The sequence below is a fragment of the Rhineura floridana genome, chromosome 11 (assembly GCF_030035675.1).
Source record: "Rhineura floridana isolate rRhiFlo1 chromosome 11, rRhiFlo1.hap2, whole genome shotgun sequence".
In the NCBI taxonomy this organism is placed as follows: Eukaryota; Metazoa; Chordata; class Lepidosauria; order Squamata; family Rhineuridae; genus Rhineura; species Rhineura floridana.
This window is the reverse complement of record NC_084490.1, coordinates 49,929,192-49,952,423: the sequence shown is the minus strand read 5'-3', so window position 1 is coordinate 49,952,423 and position 23,232 is coordinate 49,929,192. Positions and strand designations below refer to the sequence as shown.

Here is a 23,232-nt window from a genome sequence, read left to right as displayed (position 1 = left end):
TATGGGGCACTTAGTGGGTTGATAGTAAGACCAGGGGTGTATTGCACTTCTGAGGTCCTGTTGCATTACCATGGAAATTGGTATTGTTGCAGAATTAATCCTCCTAAGGATCTTGGCTTCCTTTTCTTCTTTTTCTTTTTAAAGAAGACGGGCTGGAAGTGGTGGGTAGGCGACATGTGATGAAATAGATGTTAGAGCTGAATTTCTAGTAGCCTTTGCCCCTTCCCAAGACTATTAGAACCAGGATAAATTCTGCACCCTAAAAAATGCTTTGGTTTGCATAATTTACACAAATTACAGAATTAAACTTTTCCTGATGCTGAATTTTTACCATTTGTTTGTTTGTAGAATGGGGTATACACAGCCCTCTCCACAGAATCTATCATGGGCAAACCTGTGGAAGCTCTTGGTTGTCCCCAGTGGCTCTTAATAATGGTGGACAAGCCTCCCCGAAACACAAGCTTGTGCACCTCTTTCTATCTTTCCCTGTTTAAGAATACACACTATTTGTGCAGGGCAGTGGTGGAACTTAGTAGGCCTGACCAGTGCTGTGAGTGTGCACTCTAGATAGAATACTTACTGTAACCCTCTGTTATTTGCACATGTACAGAAGTTCTTGGGTACATAAGTTGGAAGTTGAAGAAGTCCTAAAAAACTAGACACTTTGAAAAGCCGTGCTGTACAGCAGCCTTCTCCAACCATTGGTTAAGCTAGCTGGGGGTGGTGGGAGTTGTAGTCCAACAGCATCTGGGGATCCAAGGTTGAAGAACTCTGCTTTAGAGCACCAGTTTAATAAGCTTCTGAATTCACCTTGGGCCAGTTTTTCCTCCTCTCCTCTCCTCTCCTCTCCTAATTACGCTCCAGGTTTATTGAGAGAATGGAGCGATGGTGTTATAGGCCCTTTGGGGAAGAGCCATAGCTCAGTGGTAGAACATGTGCTTTCCATAGAAAAGACTCCAGGTTTGATCCCCTGCCTCTCCACATAGTGCTGGGAAAAACTCAAGTCTGAGACACAGGAGAGCAGTCAGAGTTGAGCAAGATGAACCAGTGGTCTGGCCTGATATAAGGCAGCTTCCTATGTTCCTATGAAAATGCCATAACAGAGGATTTTGAGTTGCACTTCAGGCATGTCCGTAAGCAAAAAAAGCACACTTTTTTTCTTTGTAAAATGTAGTTGGGCAAGGGGTATGGGGGTGGAGGAGAAAGACATTGGTGGAATTTCTTTATCTCTGGGTATATCTGTTAATTTTTCAAAAGAATGGTGCTAGGGCTCTGGCCTGCCTGGAAGCCGTAACTATAGACTTGGGTTCTATACTTCTTAATTCCACATGTGCCATCTGTACTTGCTCAGAGGCTTTTATCTCAGGCTTCGACACAGGTTCCAGGGCTTGAGCCCTTTGCTCAAGATTAAAGCCCCAGCAGGCTAGTACATAATGCTGTGGGTGGGTGGCTTGTAAAGGCATGGAGTCCAAAGACCTTCCTGGGGCTGCCCAGCTTGTGTTATCTGTTTGTCGAAGAGAGCACTCTTTCTCTTTCCAACCAGCGCAGGAATTCAAAGCATGTTGGGGCCCTTCATTGCCAGAGATCTTATCTTCAGGAAGCTGCATACAGTCACTGCCTCCCAGCCATGCCCTGAGATGTAGCTGTCAGGAGCAAGAAAGGAGGGGAGAGACCCAAAAGTCCTGTCTTCCTCCCCTTGATCCAAAAACAAGGGTGGGTTGGTCCTTTGTCTCTGGCTCTTCTTCCTTACAAACTTTTCTGACTGGATTCTCTGGAAAGGAACTTCCATGTAGAAAATTAGCATAGCTCTAACTTTAAAATCTGGTGAGGAACAATGCAGCCTAAAGTTTAAAAGAGTTGGCCTGGGTGGGGGGAGTGGAGTGTTCAAGACCCACCTTTGGAACTATGTTTCAGTAGCAGTTCCTATATAGAGAATGGAAATCATAGTGTTTCACTTTTGTTTTTAAACATATGGCTTTTAATATATTAATTGCATTTTATGACTATTGTTTGTGAGCCACTTGAGTCAAAAAGTGGGGTACAAATCCACCTCATAAGCAAATAAATAGGGCCCAGTCTTGCAGAGCTGTTGGGAGAGGGAATGTGAGGGGGGAGCCATATTGAATGCAATTGCAAATTAAAAGTGTTTATACATAAATGATTAGTAGAGATTCATGGGATGGGTGGGAGTGGGGACTCCTGGATTCTGTTCTTAGTACTTGTGAAAAGATTAACAGGGCTGAATTTGACCCTGGGTTTTAGGGGCCTAGAACCTCATTTCAAATGTCAGGCCTCACCAGTAATCAAGAGAGCTTTCCATTACTGAGTAAGCATCCCTCCTCTTCTATGTTAGAAGGCTTAAATGGGTTCACCTCTGCAAGACAGAGGTAGGTAGTTGTAGGGGTATGTGTGGTTAGAGATACACTTACTGTTGTACCGGTTCCATTGCATCTCCACCTCTCTTTTATGAAAATAGAAGCATACAACGCTAGTCAAACTCCACCCCTTTTTAGTCCAAAACCTGGTTGGACAAGCTCGAGTGTTGTTTTTTTAATTCATCTTCAGACAGATTTCGCAACTGACTGGTAGATCAACCCATTGCCCCACCAGGTGGGGCCAATGGAAATGCTTTGCTGTAGGCAGGGACAGTTCTAAAGCGTGGCCAGGTGCGGCACTGGCCTGAGGGCCCCTGGAGCTACAGGGGCCCCTGAGGGGCCCCTCCGCTCCCCTACTGTGATCCACAACAGGAACCACGGATCGCAGGACAGGAGGAGCTTCCAAGCCGCCCGCCATCCCCCTGCTTCACCTACCTTTCTCTCTGCTGTTTTTTGCAGTGCGCGCAGGGTTGCCATCAATCAGGATGGCGGCTGAGGTTTCTGTAAGGGGCTGAAGCCTCTGCTGCCATCTTGGTTGATGGCAGCAATGCGTGCACATGCATGCCATCAACCAAGATGGCAGCAGAGGCGGCAGCCCCTTATGGAAACCTTGGCCGCCATCTTGATGCGCAGTGCGTACAGCCGCAAAAAACAGCAGAGAAAGGTAGGTGAAGCGGGGGGATGGCGGGCGGCTCCGGAGCTCCTGTCCTGTGATCCACAGCTCCTGCCGCAGATCGCGGAAGGGGAGCGGAGGGGCCTTGGGCAGGCTGGTGCCCAAGGGCCCTGGCATGCCTGGAGCCAGCCCTGCCTGTAGGCTCAGGCAGAGAAAGTGATTGGTCCAACACTTTGTTGTGGGCGGTCCTGAAAGATCTGAAGTCAGCAATGGGGAAGGGAGGTGTGTCCAACTGAGGACAGAATAGCTTCAAAATGCAGCCAGAAGTGACTAGTGTGCCCATAGCCTTTGTGTATGACTAATGCATTACTGTACTGCAAAGTAAGAATGCCAGGATCCAATACTCCTGGGTTCTGTGCCTAGCCCTCACAATACTTTGGGGGCTTCTGAGTTGTATTCTGAGAGCATGGGGGGGGGATGAGAAAAAGAACTCCTGAATTTTTTTTTTCTTGAATGAGGGGTGTAGTGAATGAACTACAGGTGTATTTAGGAACCAGAGGTGCCTCCTTCTATGGTCAGCTAGGGGTGGGGGAAAGATTGCCTCTGTGTGTGTTTTGTGAGTTAATTGGCTTCAGCAGGCTTGTAAATAGCCACTCACCCTGTGGAAATTGTAAATAACGTAAATCGTAAATAAATTTATTTCGGTCAAAGACCAGCCAGACCACTGTGGAAATGAAGAATCGCCTTCGGGCAACCAAACAGGGACACCCCCTTCCCAAAGTGGATGAATTTGTTACTTTCCACCCCCCTTTCCAAACAGTACGTGAAGGCAGTAAAAATATGTGTGGGTTAGTAGATTTGCTGCTGCTTACTGTTTTTTAGATTTACTTGGTTTTTTTTAACTAATATAAGATGCTCTGAAAAGTGGCCTATAAATACTTTGAAATAGAGAAATAAACTTGTGTGGGCTTACTTGCAAGGCTGAGTTACAGCCTGGGAACATGGGAGTCCAGAGTTCTTTCCCTTTCTGTGCAGAATAGGCCGGTGCTCAGTTTGATCTGGGTAGAGCCCAAGAACCTTTTGCCAGTACTAGGAGTCAACTGTGGATGTTCAGAACAATAACAGTGAACAAGTAGATGCAGTAGAGCATGGACAGAGTGTCAGCTTTTTCACAATCGAGATCTAGGGATAAAGGCTTCCAGTGCAGATGAGGCATTTACCGGTCAAGTTGAGCCCGAATAGCTCTTTTATCTTACATTTTTCTTTTCTGTTATTAAAATTGTAGGTTGTCTCCTTATCCCACCTCCTTTCTGTATTATCTTCTTGGGGGAAAGGGGGGGTTCTGGAAATTGCAAGCCTATGGACAAGAATTTCTCGTTCTGCTACTCTGTATGGCATTTAATTTATAGGTGCCCTATTAATAATAACTATCATTTAAAGTAACGCACTGGGTCTAAGCGAGCCAGTTTGCTTTCTCTCTGGCATAGCTCCAAGCCTGCCACTGACTTATGGATTAAGTGTGGGGACTGCAAGTTGAGACGGGCTGTGCAGGGACTGCTGTGTCGAGAGAGGCATCTGTTGACCCAGCTGGGAGATGTGGAGTCCTGTCAGGGACAAGGTTCCTATTAATTCAGTGGCATCCTGCTGGCTTAGAGGTGGGGTTATTTGGGGTGTGTGTGTGTGTGTAAGGGGGGGAGGAGTGTGCAGGTCAGCAGGAGCATCCGCCTCCCATGGGGATGTCTGGGGTGTGTCTGAACGGGTTTCCTGTGCAAAGGGCTCAAGGAAAGCAAAGCCATGTGGATTCCAGGCCGCTGAGTGAGGCAGCCATTCCCCTTGGAAGGAAGGGAGGGTTCCCTTAGCTACACCAACATCAGGTTTGCAGCTGGACTCCTGTTTCCATGCTTATTGGCTGGAGGAAAGGGAAAAGAGCATAAGTCCAGTGGATTAAACAGAGAATATGGAGATCCTTCAGGACATATGACTTACACATAATAATGCACTACTTTATTTATTAGTCCTTTTTTTTTACTGCCCTTCATCCCATCAAGGTGATTCCAGGGCACTTACACCATCACTCACTTATTCTAGAAGAAGTAACCTGAATATATCTTGCACCCAGTATCATATTTGCGAGCACTAACTCAGATGAGAGCCTGCACTTTATGCTCCAAAGCAAGGGGGAAAGGAAGAATCCACCTTTTTAAGCACCCTGGGGAGGGGTGGAGTTCTACTTGTTCCTATTGCCCTTTGAACTGCCAAAGTGTATTTGTAGTCTTTGACAATATTCCCCTGTGTAAACAGAGAAACTGAGGTTGAGAGTTAGTAAGTTGACCAGGGTCACAGAATGAGTCTGTACCCTAGAAGGACTAGGACTTGAGGAACCTCCCAATGATCCTGTTCAATGCCATTTGGTCACATTAGCTGTCAAAAATGCACACAAGACCATACAGTTATACTCTGCATTTATTAATAAAAAATATCTGCCTACACTGTTTCTCTCGGCAGATGAGGAATGCTGCTGTACCCAGAAGTGTGTACATTGAAAGTGAGGTAGCAATCCATCTCTTACCACTCTGCTGGTATGACAAGATGGCTGAAACATTAAGGAATACAGCACTTAATATGAGGCAGATCTCTCTTAGAAGCTAACTAGATGTTATGTGGGAAGATCCATTATTGCATCTTCTACTAAAAGCAGCTGCAAGAAGGGGGCTGATTGAGATCCCAATCTGGAGTGGCTACTAGCTGCAGAGTGGGAAATCATTTTGGCATCCATACTGGCATTAATAGCAGCTGCAGGAAAAATGATTTGGTTTGGGTCAGGGGAAGAAACAGACACTACTCCTCCCCACAAAAAAACGCTACAGTCCTGTTTGAAATCACACACCCCCAACAGGTATTTTTAGAAGAAGAAAATTGCAATAGGACTTTGCATTTTCAGATAAAAACTGTGTATAAAGCAACTTCCACTCTAAGTGCTTAGTGTGGAAGTACCTTGCCGCATTCGGTCATGTTTTGCAGGGGGTCCACACAACACCATGACCCATTTGCAGTCCTCCCATGATTCCCCCAGTGCTGCTTCTGTGGGGGTTTTTTCTTACAGTGCAAAATCTAACTTTATGAGATGGGCAGAAGATTAGCATGGTCTCTGCAGTAAATTCCCATTTGCACTACTCTTCTGTCTTTTTAAAAGATATACAATTTTCACATGGGTATCGGGCAGGTCAACCTATCAGCTCAGAACACATTAACTATAATCTTTAGGTTGGGAACCATTTTATATCCCCACTAATTTAATTTGGTAATTAGTACTGTATTAAATACTTTTCCTGCTATGTAAATGTAAATGTACTGCCTTCAAGTCTATTCCGACTTACGGCGACCCCACGAATAGGGTTGTCATGAGGTTGAGAGGCAGTGACTGGCCCAAGGTCACCCAGTGAGCTTCATGGCTATGTGGGGATTCGAACCCTGGTCTCCCAGGTTGTAGTCCAACACCTTAACCACTGCACCACGCTATATATATTTTTAAATTAGCAAAATGTAAATAAATGTAAATTGCTTTGAAGTCCATCTGAAAAGAGGGGTGTGTGTCTGTGTGTGTGTATAAATAAATAAATAAATAATACTGCTAGAGCAATGTAATACTAACTTTAAAAAACTGGGGAAGGGGGCTTTCTGGCCACCAGCATTTCAGTAATGTGTTGGTTTTTTTGTTAAGTAAACACTTTTTATTCAAAATGTATCTTAAATCAGCTTAGTCCTGTTCACGTGTTTGCGTAGACATGCGAGGGCCAGTGGCAGGAAATCTTCATTAAAACTTACAGAAAAAACTTACAGAATAAAAGAACCAATATTAGGCTAAAACAGACATATTATGATGGTCAACTGTTATCAATTGACCACCCTTAGGAACTCTCTTCAGCCCTTCCTCCTGAAGAAGAATCGGAAGGCCCCGGGTCTTTGGGGGATGGGTTTTGTCGGTGTGCCCCTGTCCACGGCTTAAGCCCTTGTATGTCCAGGCAAACACTTGCATGAAGCTTTTGTTTCTTTGCCTTTCATGGGTAATCATACTTAAATGAATGAATGTTAAATCAATAATTGATATTTACTATTATTATTTTTAAGGATCGCTCTTATATTCCAAAATGGGTGTTCAAGTAAATTGGATCTAGTAGCTATGTCTTGGATGGAACATAGCAGGATGAACATTCCAAAAAAAGGACAATGTCCCAGATAGTGTGGAAAGTCAACTGCAGTTCCTCTTATAGCTTACAATGGAGCAGCAATGATTTATTAGTGTTAGGAGCCACCCATTTGGAAGCAGCCCTTGTCCAAACTTCATAGAGCACCATATCTGGCCTGTAAACAAGGGGCATTCTACAAAATCTCGTTGTCATTGTCTGTAATCTCAGCACCCTCATCTACCTTCAAGCAGCCATGCTGAAGTATACAACCAAAAAGCTTGTTCTTTTTTCTTTTTGAAATGTGCGGGTTTGGAAAGGAGGAAGGAAGTTCCTTCCTCCTCACCGCATCTCCAGCGACATGTCACCACGCATCAAAATCTTGTCAGATCCATACTTTGCCAATGCTTGCTCTCTGCTGAGGAAGTTCTTAAATTATATAAAAGAGGCAATAAATTATTGACATCTCTCTCTGTGTCACTTTAATGGATCCGCTTTCTCAAATGGGAGCTGTGATTTATTCTGTGTACAGGCCTGGAGGAGGGGGAGGATGTTCAAAGGAAGCGCTATGTTCCTGAGCACTGAAAATGGCTCCTACCCCCACTATGGGAGCACAGCTCCTGTACCAAATGGCATGTGTCCTGGAAAGACTGTGGAGGTATCCCCCCAACAATTTGGACAGGTGGGTGTGCGAGGGGTGAGGTTAAAGCATTCAGCAGTGGTGAGTGACCTGTCTCTTAAGGAAGCTTGTCTACTGTTGCCAATTTTTTCCTTGAAGAATCCTAATGAAGAACTCTGGGGTTCTGTGGAGCATACTTGGAAACTATGGTTTTAGGATATGAGGAGTCTTCTTGTATGGATGCAAAGCAATGGCTTTTCAAAGCCAATATTTTCAGCCCTCACTGAATGGTTGTGCGCTTTGGAGTCAACTCTCTTGGGTCCTGGCAAGGATCTTTCCCAGCCTCCTTACCTGAGAGACACCTTAGCTGGAGTTGTGTTGAATTGAAATAGGAGCCTCAGTTGTGGAAAGGGTGTATTGTGTTACCCTTCTTTTCCCCCTTCCTGTTATTCTGCAAGTGTGTTTCTAAACCTACATATGCTGTGGTGACACAGGGGAGGCATTTGCAGGGGAGAGAATCAATGGGTGGGAGGAAAAGGTGCTTTATCTTTCCTGTGTCTGTCATTCATCCTCTGCTCGTGCTCGTGCTCATGCTCCCCATCACCATCACCCCCCCCAAAAAAATTCCTCATAGCTCAGGCCTGAGGAACTGTTGTCCTTACAAATGTTGCTTAACTACAACTCCTATGAGCCCCAGCAAGCATGGCCAATGACCAGGGATGATGAGAGTTGTAGTTAAGCAATATTTTATTGCTTAATCTCTGGCAGGAGGCAAAGGTTCCACATACCTGCTGTAGCTGCTTAATCTAGGATCTAACACTGACATATGGGGTGCATTTGCAGGGAAGATTCAGTAGAGTAGGAGAGGATTATTTGTTTGGTTGGTGTTATGGGGTTTATATGCTAGAGGTTTTTAAGTAGAGGCTGGATGGCCACCTATCATAGATGCTGTAGTACAGTAGTGGGTTTCCAGCATTGAGAGGGGTGGGACTAGATGACCTTTAAGGTACCTTCCGACTGTGATTCTATCATATCATGCTCTTCAGAGACCTTTTTAGGTATGAAGGATTATCCGCCTTCCCTTCTGCCATACAGTTTTCCCGTCAACACTGTGAGACAAATGTCACTTTACATGGTTTTACACCCTTAGATTTGGTCATGATCCAGACCAATGTCCAAAGAAATCCTCCATGCTGTGCACAAGCTTCCAGATTTTTAATGTTAACATTTCAGAAAGTGCTCCTAAAGACAATCCTCCTCGACTTGCTCTTCTAATTCCAAGGGTTTGCATGTGGATAGATCCCTCCCCCCAACATTTTGGAACTCTGGGGAAGCTTTTTGGGATAGTATTCACATGTTACCTTAAGAGCAGCAAGTACCCCTAGGGTTGTTAAGCTGAGACACGGCTGAGCCCCGTAACCTCTTTTCAGTGTCAGAGGCCAACCTTGGAACATGCAAACTGATGATTAAGAAGAGGAGGAAGGAATCTCTTAACAGACTAATCAGTGGCTGAATGGTCTGCTACATCACACCTGAGAATGAACATTCTGGGTAGGAAGGGAATGTGTGTATTGTAGTGAAAATGGAAATGTACTGCCTCCAAGTCGATTACGATTTATGGCGGCCCTATGAATAGGGTTTTCTTGGTAAAGGGGTATTCAGAGGTGGTTTACCATTGCCTTTCTGTGTGGCTGAGAGGCAACGACTGGCCCAAGGTCACCCAGCTTCATGGCTGTGTGGGGATTCGAACCCTGGACTCCCAGGTCGTAGTCCAACACCTTAACCACTATACCAGACTGGCTCTCGTGTATTGTAGTAGGGCTCTGATTAAAAGATTTATCCATGAAGGTTTTAGTTGACTGATTGAAGGAGGGACAATTTTAATATATGAAAGCAAATTGCGCCCTTTTGAAACTATTTTGGGTAGAGATGTAAAGGCTCAGAAAAAAACTGGCAACTTTGAAAAAAAATCATCTTTTTTTCCCCTGGACTTCCCACCAAATTTTTCTGGGTTTTTTCCCCCCAGACCTTCACATCTCTGATTTTGGGTCTGCTGTGTGCCTGTAACAGGGAATGAAAAAATATTAAAAAACAGCTCTCCCTTTAAGAGTAGGTGGACACTTTTGTTGTTGAATTTCAAACACACTCTCTCATACACACTTCCTACAGTATGTATCTCCCATTGACGTTTGGGTAATGTCAATTTAATCAATTCCTTTTTAATCAACTAAAAAAATTATTTGATCAGTTGATAGCCCCCTCCTCCCCCCCACCCCCACCCCAAAATCTTTCAGAAAATTCTTTGGCAGGGCAATGCCACTCAGTCCTCAAGGAAACAGCCAGCTCATTGTCCCAGCCACGATTGTATCATGAACTCCTGGGGCTTCTGTTTTCCTCTGCCAAACGTTGAAGTGTGTGCAAATACGGCACTTGAGGAGTAGTGGCAGAGTGCAGGCTCAAGCCTTTGAGGAAAGAAAGCACCATGACCCCGTTGAGTGCCTTGGGAATTCAGTCCTAAAAGCCAGTAAGTATATGCGAAGTCTAAGAACAAGAGTTTTGCCCTGTAAAACGCACTTTATTGCCCCAGCCTTTAAAAAAAATAAAAACTCCTCCCATCCATTTATATTTCATTCCTCTGCTTGGGATGGAGGCCAAACAACTCTGGGGAAGAATCCCTGTTGACTCATTTTGTCAAACAAAGGTGTGCTCTATAAACACAAAGGTAAAAAAGACCCTGTTTGAGGCCTCACAGGATCCTTTGTGGAAGGAGTATGAGAGGGAGAGGGAGAATAACCTCAGTGGTTTCAGCCTGAGCTTTGTCATTTCAAGGTCAGGCTTTGCCTTCCTGAAATCAAGGAAAGTTGAGACACGGAGCAAGGGGTGGACATTTGTCTTCAGATCAGGTGTACAAGAAAACAATTATCTGAAGATAGAACTGGAAAACTATTTCAGATCTCTGACAGCCAGCATTTTACTTTTAGGCTCCTGAGGGAACGAGTACCTTTAGGGACACAGGAAGCTGCCTTATACTGAGTCAGATCATTGGTCTGTCTAGCTCCATATTGTCTACTGTTCTGACTGGCAGCAACTGACCAAGATTTCAGGTGGGAGTCTCTCCCAGCTGTCACTGGAGATAGGATTGAAAATGGGACCTTTTGCATGCAAAACATGTTCTCAACATCCGAGTTAAGACACTGCCTCTTTCTTTACCGTTCTGTTGGGGATCCTTGGTGTAACTCGTCATTTCTGTGTCTGGGGCAGGCATCCAGTTCTGTGCTTTCCAACCCCAAGAAGTGGCACCAGGACGAGTTAAGAATAGTTGTGGGTTTTTAAGGATATTGCTTTTGGAATTCCAAGCTCTCATTGCTCAGATAGATTGTTCCTCAATCTATCTGAGCATTGGGCAAAAAACCTACTGGCCTTTGCTGCCCACTGTTGCATATCTCTGACTTTCTTTTGCCATAACAGAATTATTAAGTGGGGGGGATGTGATTAACTGGGTAAGGGGGCAGACATGGGGCAAAAAGATGTGACAGGGCCACTCTGACATGATTTGCATATAACAGGAAGCCATGATTTGTTTAACAAGCCACAAGTTACCAGTGAGTTGTCCTGCAGATGAACAAGCAACCCATGGCTTGTATCCCCAAAGTTTGTCTTGTTTTCAGCTTCTCTTGCCTCATGCCTTTGCAGCTTGGTGAGTGTCTGGGATTGGGTGGCCAAACAAACCATGGCTAATGAAGAGTGCTGGGTTCATACATAATGCCAAGCCATAATTAAAAACAACCCAAGGTTTATAAGCCAACAAACCAAGGTTTCAGATTGGGATTTGTTGGCAGCAAACAAACTGTAGTTTCGTGCAAACCTTTCCCAACAGCTTAATGCTGTTTAATCAACCATGGCTCAGGGATGAGTGTAAACCAGGCCTTTGGTTGGCCTGCTGTTCTCCTGCCTTTCCTTCAAGGAGCTTAGAAGCGGCGTACATGGTTCTCTCTCCCACTATCCCAACCTTCCATTTTATCCTCATAGCTTAGGTTGAGAGGTGGTGACTGGCCCAGGTGAGTTATCCAGCGAGCTTGTGGCTGAATGGGGATTTGAGCCTGGGTCTCCCCAGCCCTAGCCTGACGCTCGTAATGATTACACAGTTGTCTCCATGTGTTACATATTTTGCAGCCCTGTCTAGGCTGTGCCTGGGACAAGCACCCTTATAATTCTACCCTAATCACATTATTGCTGTTGCTCATGACAACAACAATCTATGATTTCTTTTATTCTTCAGGATTTTAGTGTTCCCGCACCATATATAAAACCACATTAAAAACTAAGCTGCTAGAAAACATCCACCTGGCCGCCAAAAGCCAATGCAGGTTGGAAAGTCTTAAAGGTTTCCAGCCTCTTGCAGCAAAAACAATCCAAAAGCCTTGTGGCACCTTAAAGACAATTGTATAATGGCATAAGCTTTTGTCACATGAAGTAGGCTTGAGTCCATTAAAGCTTCTGCCATTACATATTTGTTAGTCTTTAAAGTGCCACAAAGCTCTTTCACTGTTCTTAAAAAGGAATGTGGAGTCTGTGAATTTCCACAGGGTGACAAAGTTACATAGTTGTGAAGGGAGGGGAGACTGTTGAGCATTGCTCTCAGTGTGCCCTGCCTGCCTGAATGTGATGTGCAGACATATTAATTCAGGGGATGTTCTCAGCAAATCAAAGAGGCACACACTGAGCTGAGAGCTGCAGTCATATAATTGCCTTGACTGCTCTGCAATGTGCCCTTTGTGCCACCATCAAAGTTCAAGCTTGTTGCAATATAGGTAACTTCTGCATGTGCCAAATAAACACATACTTTGCCATCCTAGACAGATCCTGTGAATTGACACTTTTTGAGATTAGGAAGGAATTTTTATTTCAGATCAGACTGACTGGTAACCTGTAAAAGTTTTGCCTCGTTCTCTGGCAGAGGGCTTGGCTCATTTTCTTGAGTTGTCTGAGACTCTCTGCTCTTTGGACACTTTTTTCACTCCTGCTCTCTGTTTATTGCACAACAAGGAATCCAATGAGCTGGGTTTAATCTTGTGGGGCTGTTGTTGTGGTGTTTTTTAAAAAAATATTATTTTATTGCAGATATAACAAGAGACAACACAAGTTCACATTAACAATGAGAATAATCCATCAATCTTAATTTAAGCATATATATTAATTTAGGCAGTCCATATGTCCAAATAGATATACAAATAGTGTCCTCACACCCCATGTAAAAGCACCTGCATCACATTTCTCAAAGAGGCATTATCAGCATTACATCACCAGCATCTATCTGAACTAGCCAATTCCTTCCTATAAAGATGCTATGGAGTCCAGTATATCCAGAACATCATTTTGTTGCATCAATTTTAATTTTAAATCCATGGAAACATAACATATAGGCACAACTTGGTGGGGTTTTGATAGGTAGTATGAGCGTGAATTTAATGTGTGAAGGATTTTGCCTTAAAAGGGAAATGCCTGAGCTAGAGGATTTTGACTGGGGAGTGTGCCATTTGTGTTGTCTTGTCTACATAGTTGATACTTCAGTCTGTCTATTATAGCAAAGTCTCTCTTTCCCCCACATCTGGACACTACAGAAGGGCATGTAGGTGAATAGAGAAAGAGGCCAGGATTGGTAGAGAAATGGAGAATGAAAGGGACAGCTCTTTTGTTCATGGTTCATACTTGCTTGGGGAGAGGGGGATGATTCTTCATTGATCATCCTCCCCATCCCATACACAGTGCCTGTACATATGTGTCTAGTTCATACATCTGTGTATCAAAATACATTTGTCAGTCTCCTATGATGCCATGAGAAGACTATTTTTGCTACAAGACTAGTTGTACCACTACTCCTCTGGAATACCTTAGCTAGATGATGTGTGTAAAAGAAGATGTGCTTTGTGGATTTGCTTATGTGTGTATGTGGGTACCCTTGTGTTTTGGAATTTGCATGGTTGTGTCCACTGTATGTATATATTTGCATCTAGGGAATGAGAGTTTGGTGTGTGTGTGTGTTTATGCTGTAAACCGCCCAGAGAGCTTCGGCTATGGGGCGGTATACAAGTGCAATAAGTAAGTAAGTAAGTAAGTAAGTAAGTAAGTAAGTAAGTGTATCAGGGTGGTGGTGGGGGATACATTATTTATGTCCCAGATTTTTTGTTACACATAAAACATTTTTTTCTCAAAGTGGACATAATTGGGCAGATGTGGGGAGATAACATGTGTGTGTTAGATCACCATGCATATTTCTAGTCATGTTTCTGCAAAAATATAGGTAACATGATATCAATGGATGCACAATGGATGAAAGACACACTATAAAGCATTCTTGATAGGCAAGAGGACAAGCACGCAATCACAGAGTATTATCAAAGGATGCTCAAGAGTGCGGATAGCAGAGACTTATAGAGAAGTCACATGTTTCTGTCAGCGGCCATTTGTTTTTCAGTGTTTTTGTGGAATCTACATTTTTCTGTGACATGTATATCAGTTTGGGTCTAAGGCTGCAATCCTAAGCACAGTTAGTAGGAAGTTAAGTGTAACGAGCTCGGGAGTGCTGACTCTCAAATAATCATGTTTAAGATCAAACTGAAAATATAAATTGGGGTAGGATATGATATACCATGTGATAGATTGCATCATGTCTCACAATGTACATGGAATAGGCACATGATCCTCTGTGTGTGTGTGTGTGAGAGAGAGAGAGAGAGAGATACTCATCTGCCTGTGCTTTTGTCTAACTATACACTTGTTACTAATCTTTATTTGAGATTACAAACAAGTCACCTTTTAAATCAAGGACCATTACAAATCTGAAACAAATTATATTTTACCTTAAGCTCCAAAAATGCTCCCATTCTGACCAGTTGTCCTTAAACAAATTATTTTGCTAGTTACTTTTCTTTAAGTTATTTCTTAATTTATGTCTTATGTCTTGTAATTTCATCAGCCATTCTTGTAATAAAATAGTTTGTTTTTCAAGTATTTGGTAATTTGGAATTCAGGGAGTGAAAGAGAAAATTAAGTATCATTTGTTTATCTCTTTCCAAACCAACATAATGTGTTATCCCCCAAACCAATAATGTGGTGGTTCAACAGAATATGATAGAAACACTCTTAACAGACTTCTGATGGCCTTTTATAAAAGGGTGAGTCAGTGGTAGAACACGTGCTTTACATGCAGAAGTTCCCAGGTTCATTCCCTAGTATCTCCATAAAAGGATCACGTAGGAGGATAGGAAGTGCTTGGTCATATTCTGTTGGCCAGAGTAGACAATACTGGACTAGGAGGACAAAGGACAACTAGTCTGACCTGGTGCAAAGCAACTTCCTGTGGAAGGGCCATAGCTTCTGCTGTGCATGTCCCGAGTTCGGTCCTCGGCATCTCCAGGTAGAGCTGGGAGCAACTCCCTGCCTGAATCCCTGGACAGCTGCTGCCAGTCTCGGTAGACCATATTGACTCAGTATAAGGCAGTTTCCTATGTTCCTATAAATGTAAATGTGCTGCCTTCAAGTCGATTCCGACTCATGGCGACCCTATGAAGAGGGTTTTCATGAGGCTGAGAGGCAGTGACTGGCCCAAGGTCACCCAGTTAGCTTCATGGCTATGTGGGGATTTGAACCCTGGTCTCCCAGGTTGCAGACCAACACGTTAACCACTACACCACACTGGCTATAGTAGATCAAAAAACTGTGTTAGATTTTCTGAGAGATGTTGTTATGGAAATATTGACATTTTAGTATGCATTTGTGATATGCTGTCTTGAATTGGTTTGAAAAGTTGGGGAGTAAAAATATTTAAGAGTGTAACCACCGTGAAATTCTCATGTTCAGGTGTCATTGACATTTCATGGGGGATGCATTAGAGAAGTTTTTGCTGGATTATGCCATGAGTAAATATACATTAGGCATGATTCTTTCCACCACAGGCACAGTCCCATGGGGCATGCCAGAGCCCATTTTATCCCTCCTTGATATCTGCATGTGGATAGTCAGCATGCCAGATTGATTCTGGAAATGGGGGTGGGGTGCACCTCCCTCCTATTTCTGTCCAGGTCTTTCCACACTGCTCATTCAAGGAACATGGGAGGCATGCACAAGCCTCTCATTCCCATGGCAATCTGAAGCAAGGCCTGTGTGTACACCGTGGGTGGAAGAGAGAAACAGGACTCTGTTAGACACTTCGGGGATCCTTCCAGGTACATATGCTATACTCACAGTGGATTAGACCACTTTTTTTTTTTTTTGGCAGAATCTTACCCTCCTATTGGGTGTGCAACAAAAGTACAACTTTTTTAAAAACTGCATTTATATTTCTCTGGCGAGTGCATATTTTAAAATTGTACTGCCTGTTTGTGTGTATGCTGGAGTAGATTATTGCTTGTGTGTTTGGTCTTTTTCTGTGAGGTGTGTGTTACAAAGGCCCGTGTGTATGTGGTTCAGATATTGCATGTATAGAGTATGGGGGAGAAAAGGCTGTTCCTGTATTATCGGGCCTTTCTGGCTGAGGGAGATAATAGGCCCTGCCTGATTCCTCCCTCCAGCACTCCCCTTGACTCCCCTGCCATGACCCCCTCTCTCTCCTCTAACATGTCCATTGTCGAGTGAGGTATGGCCCTTGCTGGCCCTACAATGGCTGCCTTTGTGCAGCTCACAGCCTGCCTCTTTTGTCAAGTGCCCTTTTTAGTGCCTCCCTTCCCCTCCTCTTGGCCTCTAGGCTGCTCTGCTGATTACCTCCACCTCCTTCATCACAGTCTAGTCCTGGCTGCTTTGCAGGGGCTGAGTCAGGGGAGATCATGTCTCCACAGTACCTGTAAGTAAGTGTCCTTATGAACGGTGTGGAGACAGGGAAATGTTTCTACTTCTCTTATAATGGCAGAACTTGGGGTCATCCAATGAAACTGATTGGCAGCATGTTCCAGGATTTACAAAAGGAAGTCCTCTTTCACACAGAGCTTAATGAACTGACAGAATCTACTAACTACGGCAAGAATGATGTGATGTCCACTGGTTTAGGTGGCTTTTTCAAAAGAATTAGAAACCCATTCATGGAGGGTATAAATCTATCCCTGGCTATTATAGTCACGATTCTATTCCTGTAGCAATGCTTGTGGTAACTGCTTGGTTTCTTTTTGCACAAGGAAGTTACTCGTCATCTCTTCCAGTTTCTGCTTTCCTGCATTTTGTGCTTGGCCTGACTTACCCATACTTCTTTGCAGTTTGGATATGAAACAGCTTCAGCTAAAGGATAGCTCTTTGTTTTCCGGAAGACAGATGTAGTTAGTACAAATCTTGGAAGTTATGTGTTTTGTCCATTTGAATGCTGGTTCAGCTGGATTTTTGAAACTACTGCTGGATTTTCTTACTGGATAGAAAACTGGTCTTGTACACTTCCGAGGAGGGTGGCTAGATGAAAATGAGGGCAGGGCTCCTACACTTTTCATAGTTGTGTGGAAGAGGGACTTTCAGCCCATGTAGCTTGCATGACAAACTACAACTGCTGACATTTTCTCTTCTACACAACTGTTAAAGGTGCAGGAGCCAACCCTGCCATTTTTTTAAACTTGGCCACACCAAGTAGTTTGTTAAAGATAGTGAGAATTGTTGCTCTGTGAGGAGTAAACTGCAATTCCCAAGATTCTTTGGGGGAAATAATATGCTTTAAATGTATGATGTGTATGCAAGTCACCTCCCAAGGCATTGGTAGATTGTGGAATGCCAGCATAAGTTTTAACAGTGGTACCAATATAAGGTATAAGTTAAAAACTCAAAAGAAATTTTGGACAGAATGCTGTCAAGGGAGATATGGGCACTGCTTAATTTAGAGCTGGGAGGCTCTGAAAGGAAACCATGGCCATTAACTCTTAAGTATATAGGATCAGGTTTCAGTGGTGAGGAAAATGCTTCATACATGCTCAGTAGCACTCTTTTTATTAGCTCATATCTGTTTCTTTAACAAAGGCTATGACCCAGGTAGGAGCAGGTGTTTACTAAATAAATGTGGCTAAAGCAAGGGGGCAGGGCTGGTTCAAGATTAATGATAGCGGTAAGAAATTTCTTCTACTTGCCCCACTGCCCCCACGGTACACTGAAAAAAGGGGGAGATCTATTTAACACTGAAAAACGTGGCTGTGTGTGCACATGTCAGCACCGCTTTCTTTTCTTTTTGCAGTATGGCTGGAGGAATTGTGAAAAGTTTTCTTGGAAACATTTCCCTTCCTCTCTAAATTCTGCCAGCTGAAGTGGGGAGGGGGCCAGAGACTGTTTCAGGAGACGGGGCAGCAGTGCCCCCCTTTCCTTCCCTGTCTTTAGAGAGATGTTCCAGTAGCCCTGGTCTCCTCACTCTCCTGTCCCCCTCAACCTGCAGTCTTCACCAAAGAATGCGACCTCTGTTTGCTGCCTTTGGGTGGGAGGTGGGCACCCTGGGCTCTGGCCCAGCAAGGGCATGTCAGAGAGCAGTTAATTTGCGCCTCTGTGGGCATAATTGGGTGACCCAACAGCCGTCCTGTTGGCAAAAGGAACAGCCAGCTCGTTGTTCTAGCTACTAGCTTTCCCTTTTGTCTTTGCCCCAGGCGGTGGGGGGCTGGGAACAATCCATTGTGAACTGTACATTCCCTGTCCTGATGCCTAGGCCTGTTTGCGAGGTATTTTTTTTCTTCTTCTAGGGCAACTGCCCCATTTTGAAGAATAAGAGATTTGTGACATGTTGTGGGGGGCAGCTGCTGGATTTAAAAAAAATCAGGGCACAACATCTTGAAATGAAGGGCATCAAAAAATTTTTACTGAAACCTGAAATGAATTGAAACTTTATTTGGGGGGGGGTTGTGGGCTGGAGGACAGCTTTGATAGCAAATGAAGTTGCTAGGAATGAGAGTATCTCTTCCAGAGAGCTCTGTGGGGCTCAGATTATCCTGTAGAACAGGAGAGTGCTGATGTAAAACATATTGTATTCACTAATAGGCAAAAAATTCTTGTGGTTTAAGAACGTATCTATAGCCAACAGATATTTCTATCTAAAAAGCAGGGAAATTAGGCAGCTGTAGTGAATGCACCAGGGGAGCAGGAGACCTGACCTCCTCTCTAAGATATTGAACTGCCCAGCAAATTTGTAAAAATGCAAACACAATTTCGGTTGGTCTTTCACAGTCCAATCCACTTCCTATGTAACATGGAAGAATTTGGTAACGTGTCTCTGAGCACAGCACATGTCTTGTTTCTGTTATTTGGGCTGATTGCAGGTGTTGCCACCACTCACCAGATGGTCAGAGGCACATGTTACCAACCAGAACTATCACTAGAAGCTAAAATGATGAAACTAAGATTATCATACTTTGGACACATCATGAGAAGACATGATTCACTAGAAAAGACAATAATGCTGGGAAAAACAGGAGGGAGTAGAAAAAGAGGAAGACCAAACAAGAAATGGATTGTTTCCATAAAGGAAGCCACAGACCTGAACTTACAAAATCTGAACAGGGTGGTTCATGACAGATGTTATTGGAGGTTGCTGATTCATAGGGTCTCCATAAGTTCGACTTGAAGGCACATAACAACAAAATGTTCAAATCAGGAACATTCCTGGTGGCCTAGGACAGTAGTCTTCAACGGTTTCAGGCCTGGGACCCCCCTTGAATCCACTTCTTAATTTATCATCATGTATGGTGATAGTGCTGCTGTTGTGACCCACCTTAGGCCAGGCCATGATCCAGTTGTGGATTCTGACTCACCACTTGGACCAAAGATCTAAGAGCCAGGGCAGCCAGCACAATGCCATTGGACTCCAAACTCCCATTGTCCCTCTCCACTGGCCATCTGGAGGGTACCACATTGACTTCTTTATAAGAGGGAAACTGAGGGCAGTCAAGAGAGGTGGAAGGTGTAACATGCCTAGGCCTGTTTAATTTATAGGTGGAACATGCTAGGAGACATAAGCCCTGTTTAGGTGTTATGTCTGAACAGGAAATTGGGAGACAAGTAGGGGGTTGGAGCCATGGGCACTGGGCACCAGCCCTGTCCACTCCACCCCTGACGTTTCTGAGCTGAGCAGGAAGGTCTGAAGAGGGTTTCTAAGCACATTTAGTTTAATATGTTTAGAAACTTCCTTGCAGTCAGAAATCTTAATAATGCTAAGGATTGAAAATTGTTAACTCTTAAGTACGGCTATAGGGAATATTCTAGTGTTGCTGTCCTGACAACAAATACCCCAGAATGTAATGAATGTGTTTTCAATGCATTTTCATTGCACGTTTTGTATGTGTTCATCTCAGGTCTCCTGGGTTCATTCTCCAGCTGTGAGAGAGGTGGAAGACAGGAGGGTAGAGTACAAGGAATGGGTTAAGATAGAACTCTGGGAGTGTTGGTGTTCTACCTCCAGTGTCTCTTCCCAGACTCGACTCTTCTTTCCCAAAGCTAGAAACAAGACACAACTGTCTTCGTTCCCAAATGTCCTGCTTTCTCTAAACTCAGAGACCCCATTGCTCCGTTAACCTTAAGAGCCCCAACTCTCCTCCAGAGAACCCTCAGTCATCTCCCTTTGCAAAGTTAGAAGCAAGCCTCAGCCCCCTACTTCCAACTAAGGGCAAATTTATACCTTCAAGCAGATTCGTGTAAATCTTTTCCTGAAAGGTACCACTTTAGTCTGAGCATGGAAGAATCACACATGTGAATGCTCTTCCATCTGAAAGAAAACAAAACAAAACTAGAAAGCTTGCACACACAAAATAAGCATGACAGAAAAATGTTTCACTGTACTGTTTCCTGACATGCTACCCATCTATGTGCAGAGAGAGAGGGAGAGAGCATTCTAACTCTTCCACATATGCCAGTTGCTGGCAACTGCAGCAGGGGAGAGTGCTGTTGCATTTAGGTCTGGCCTGCAGGCTTCCTACAGGCATCTGGTTGGCTACTGTGTGAACAGGATGTTGGACTAGATGGGTTACTGGCCTGATCCAGCAGGTACTTCTTATGTTCACATGAAGTTATACAGTCCAGGAAAAGCTTTATGATGTTATTCTGCTAAATGTATAACTTGGCTCTCATTAGAATCCCATCTTGGCTTTGTGCCTAGTTCCTTATTTTACTCACTAGCCCAACCCAACATATTCTTTGCAGACTTGAGGAAACAACCCAGGAGTCCTAGCTGTAATGATGATCCTAATAAGCTAGTAAATTTGAATCATGGCTTTGTCCAGGATCTGTTTTCTGTTCCACAGTTCAGCATTGGAACATCTGAAATAATAATGGGTGCTTCTGAGCATCTGTAGAGTGCCTTTCCCTCATCATGGGTTTAACCACAGCCAACACCCCACACATCTGGGATTACAAACAAGGGGCTTTCAGGTCAGACGACTCCAACATTTAGCAATTTAGCTCTAGTTCCAACCTGCTAGGCCTCTCGGCCCTTCCCAGAATTATAGAATCCAGCATCTTGACTGCTTGGCTGCCTGCCTTGATGCTCTTCCATTGCACGGCCGTGCGTCTCTGTGTCTCTCCTGTGGTTGATTTGGACCACACCAGTGTGCGTGTGTGTGTAGGGGTGGGTAGGGGAATCGGCCTTGTGAGACCTTGTATTTTGTCCTGTCAGGGTGGGGACGTCATAAGCTGTGAGTTGGTGCAAAGTCCTCAGGGTGCATTCCCCAGCTGTGAGCCTCTTCCTGCATGGAGGCCCCACTCAATGAAACCCCTTTCATGTCTAATCTCCTGGCATGCGCCAGCCCTTTTGTTTGGCAGGCCACATCCTGGCTCTGTTCCCTACAAGGTTTTGTGTGTGTATGTGTGTATGTATGGGTTATTTTTTCGCTGAAGAAGGGGGAGCTAATCAAACCCATCCTTGGGGGACTGGCCTGGAGGCCTTTCCCATCTGAAGGCCTGTTCACCCTGCTCAGGGCCAGGCCTTTTAATATCCTGTCTGACTGGTTTACTCCGGACTCTGGCTTGAAGAAAAACATCGGCAGACATCCTACAGGAAAGGGGCCGTGGGTGTTCAGCCAAGTGCCTTAACCTTTTCATGCCTGGGGGAGCGGAAAACACATTGCACATGTGCAGGCTGCATATCTTTTTGTCGTTGCCCATGTTTTGCTGTTGTGCACATGCAAGTACACAAATTCACACAGTGCAGTTTCTCATGTGTTTTTATTAACAAGCTGCTAGAATCCACTCTACCTTTTGAAATCTGTAGCAGTCTTCCCTCTGCTCCATTCCTCTCTACATCATGCCCCCTTCTCCAAGCTGGGAAAGGACGATGGCTCTTGACCCCCTCTGTATCTTGTACATGTCACCACGCCTGCTCTTGTGAGCTGCGTCTTGAAACCTGGAGTCATGGGAACGAAAGCATTTTAACCAGGTTGTGCCAGAGTGGAGCTTATATCAATAAACCAATGTGTGTTTTATTTATTATTTATTTTATTTATTATTTGATTTGCATCCCGCCCTTCCTCCCAGCAGGAGCCCAGGGCGGCAATTGGGGAGCAAAGAGGGGGGAAGCATTTCATGGGATGGGAGGACAGCCTAGAAGTTTGGAGGGTGGTTTCCCTCTTGAACCCACATCTCTGTTGGGTAAGATTTTCCTTAAAAGATTCCATGTGGCTCCGTTCTATGGCATAGAAGTTGAAAGGGCCGGGGCATCTCAGTGCCTGCAGTTACGTTACATTGGATTACAGTTTCTTTTTATGCCACTTTCTGGCCAGAAAGTTCCCTAAAGCTGCATGTGCAAGTAAAAGTACAAAATAAAACAATAAAAATAGCAAAGAAATTATATTGAGAGAGAAAAACTGCAATATGTTCTGATAACATCTTTGCCAAAAAAAAAAAAAAAACCAGCACAAAGTCAGGGGCTTGTACAATAACCTCAGTTGTCATAAAACACCAGATGGGCAAGGATGTCCTTCGCCGTTCATTGGAGGGGAGACGGGAAGAATCTAAATATGCCTCCCAAGGGAACAGTGTTCCAAAGTCTAGGTGCCACTGAGGAGAAGGCCCATCCTGTGTATCATCCCACCTGGCCTCAGACAGTGGGGGAAAGGCTGTAGCTCATTAGTAGAACATTGGCTTTGCATGCAGAAGGTCGCAGGTTCAATCCCAGCATCTCCAGGTAGGGCTGGGAGAGACTCCTGCCTGAAAACCTGGAGAGCTGCTGCCAGTCAGTGTAGGTAGTATTGAGCTAGATGGACCAGTATAAGGCAGCTTCCCATCTGTCCTAATGGCAGCACACAGAGCCACCACTTAAGCAACCAGGAGCAAGGCCAAGCCCAGGAGAATCCCCAAAATTGTGTGCCAAATTCTTCAGAAGGAGGGCCATCACATCCAGAAGAGGAGAAGTGCCCATCCTTAGATCAGTTTCTCTAGCTGACCATCAGCACTTCTGCCTTGCCTGGATTATGTCACAATTATTTTGTGTGTTTGTGTGTGTGTCCC

The 23,232-nt window shown here is 44.3% G+C and overlaps 1 protein-coding gene across 5 annotated transcripts in view; it reads left to right on the top strand.

Moving 5' to 3' along the window:
* RARA (retinoic acid receptor alpha) overlaps positions 1 to 23,232 on the top strand; it is a 227,054-nt gene that overhangs the window by 183,171 nt on the left and 20,651 nt on the right. Inside the window, exon 1 of one of the 5 annotated variants that reach the window (XM_061589347.1) lies at positions 15,998 to 16,016. The exons of the other annotated variants lie outside the window; for them this stretch is intronic. The gene's annotated coding sequence lies outside the window, so the exon portion shown is untranslated. Of the gene's footprint in view, positions 1 to 15,997; positions 16,017 to 23,232 lie in introns of those variants that run through there. 5 annotated transcript variants of the gene reach the window in all.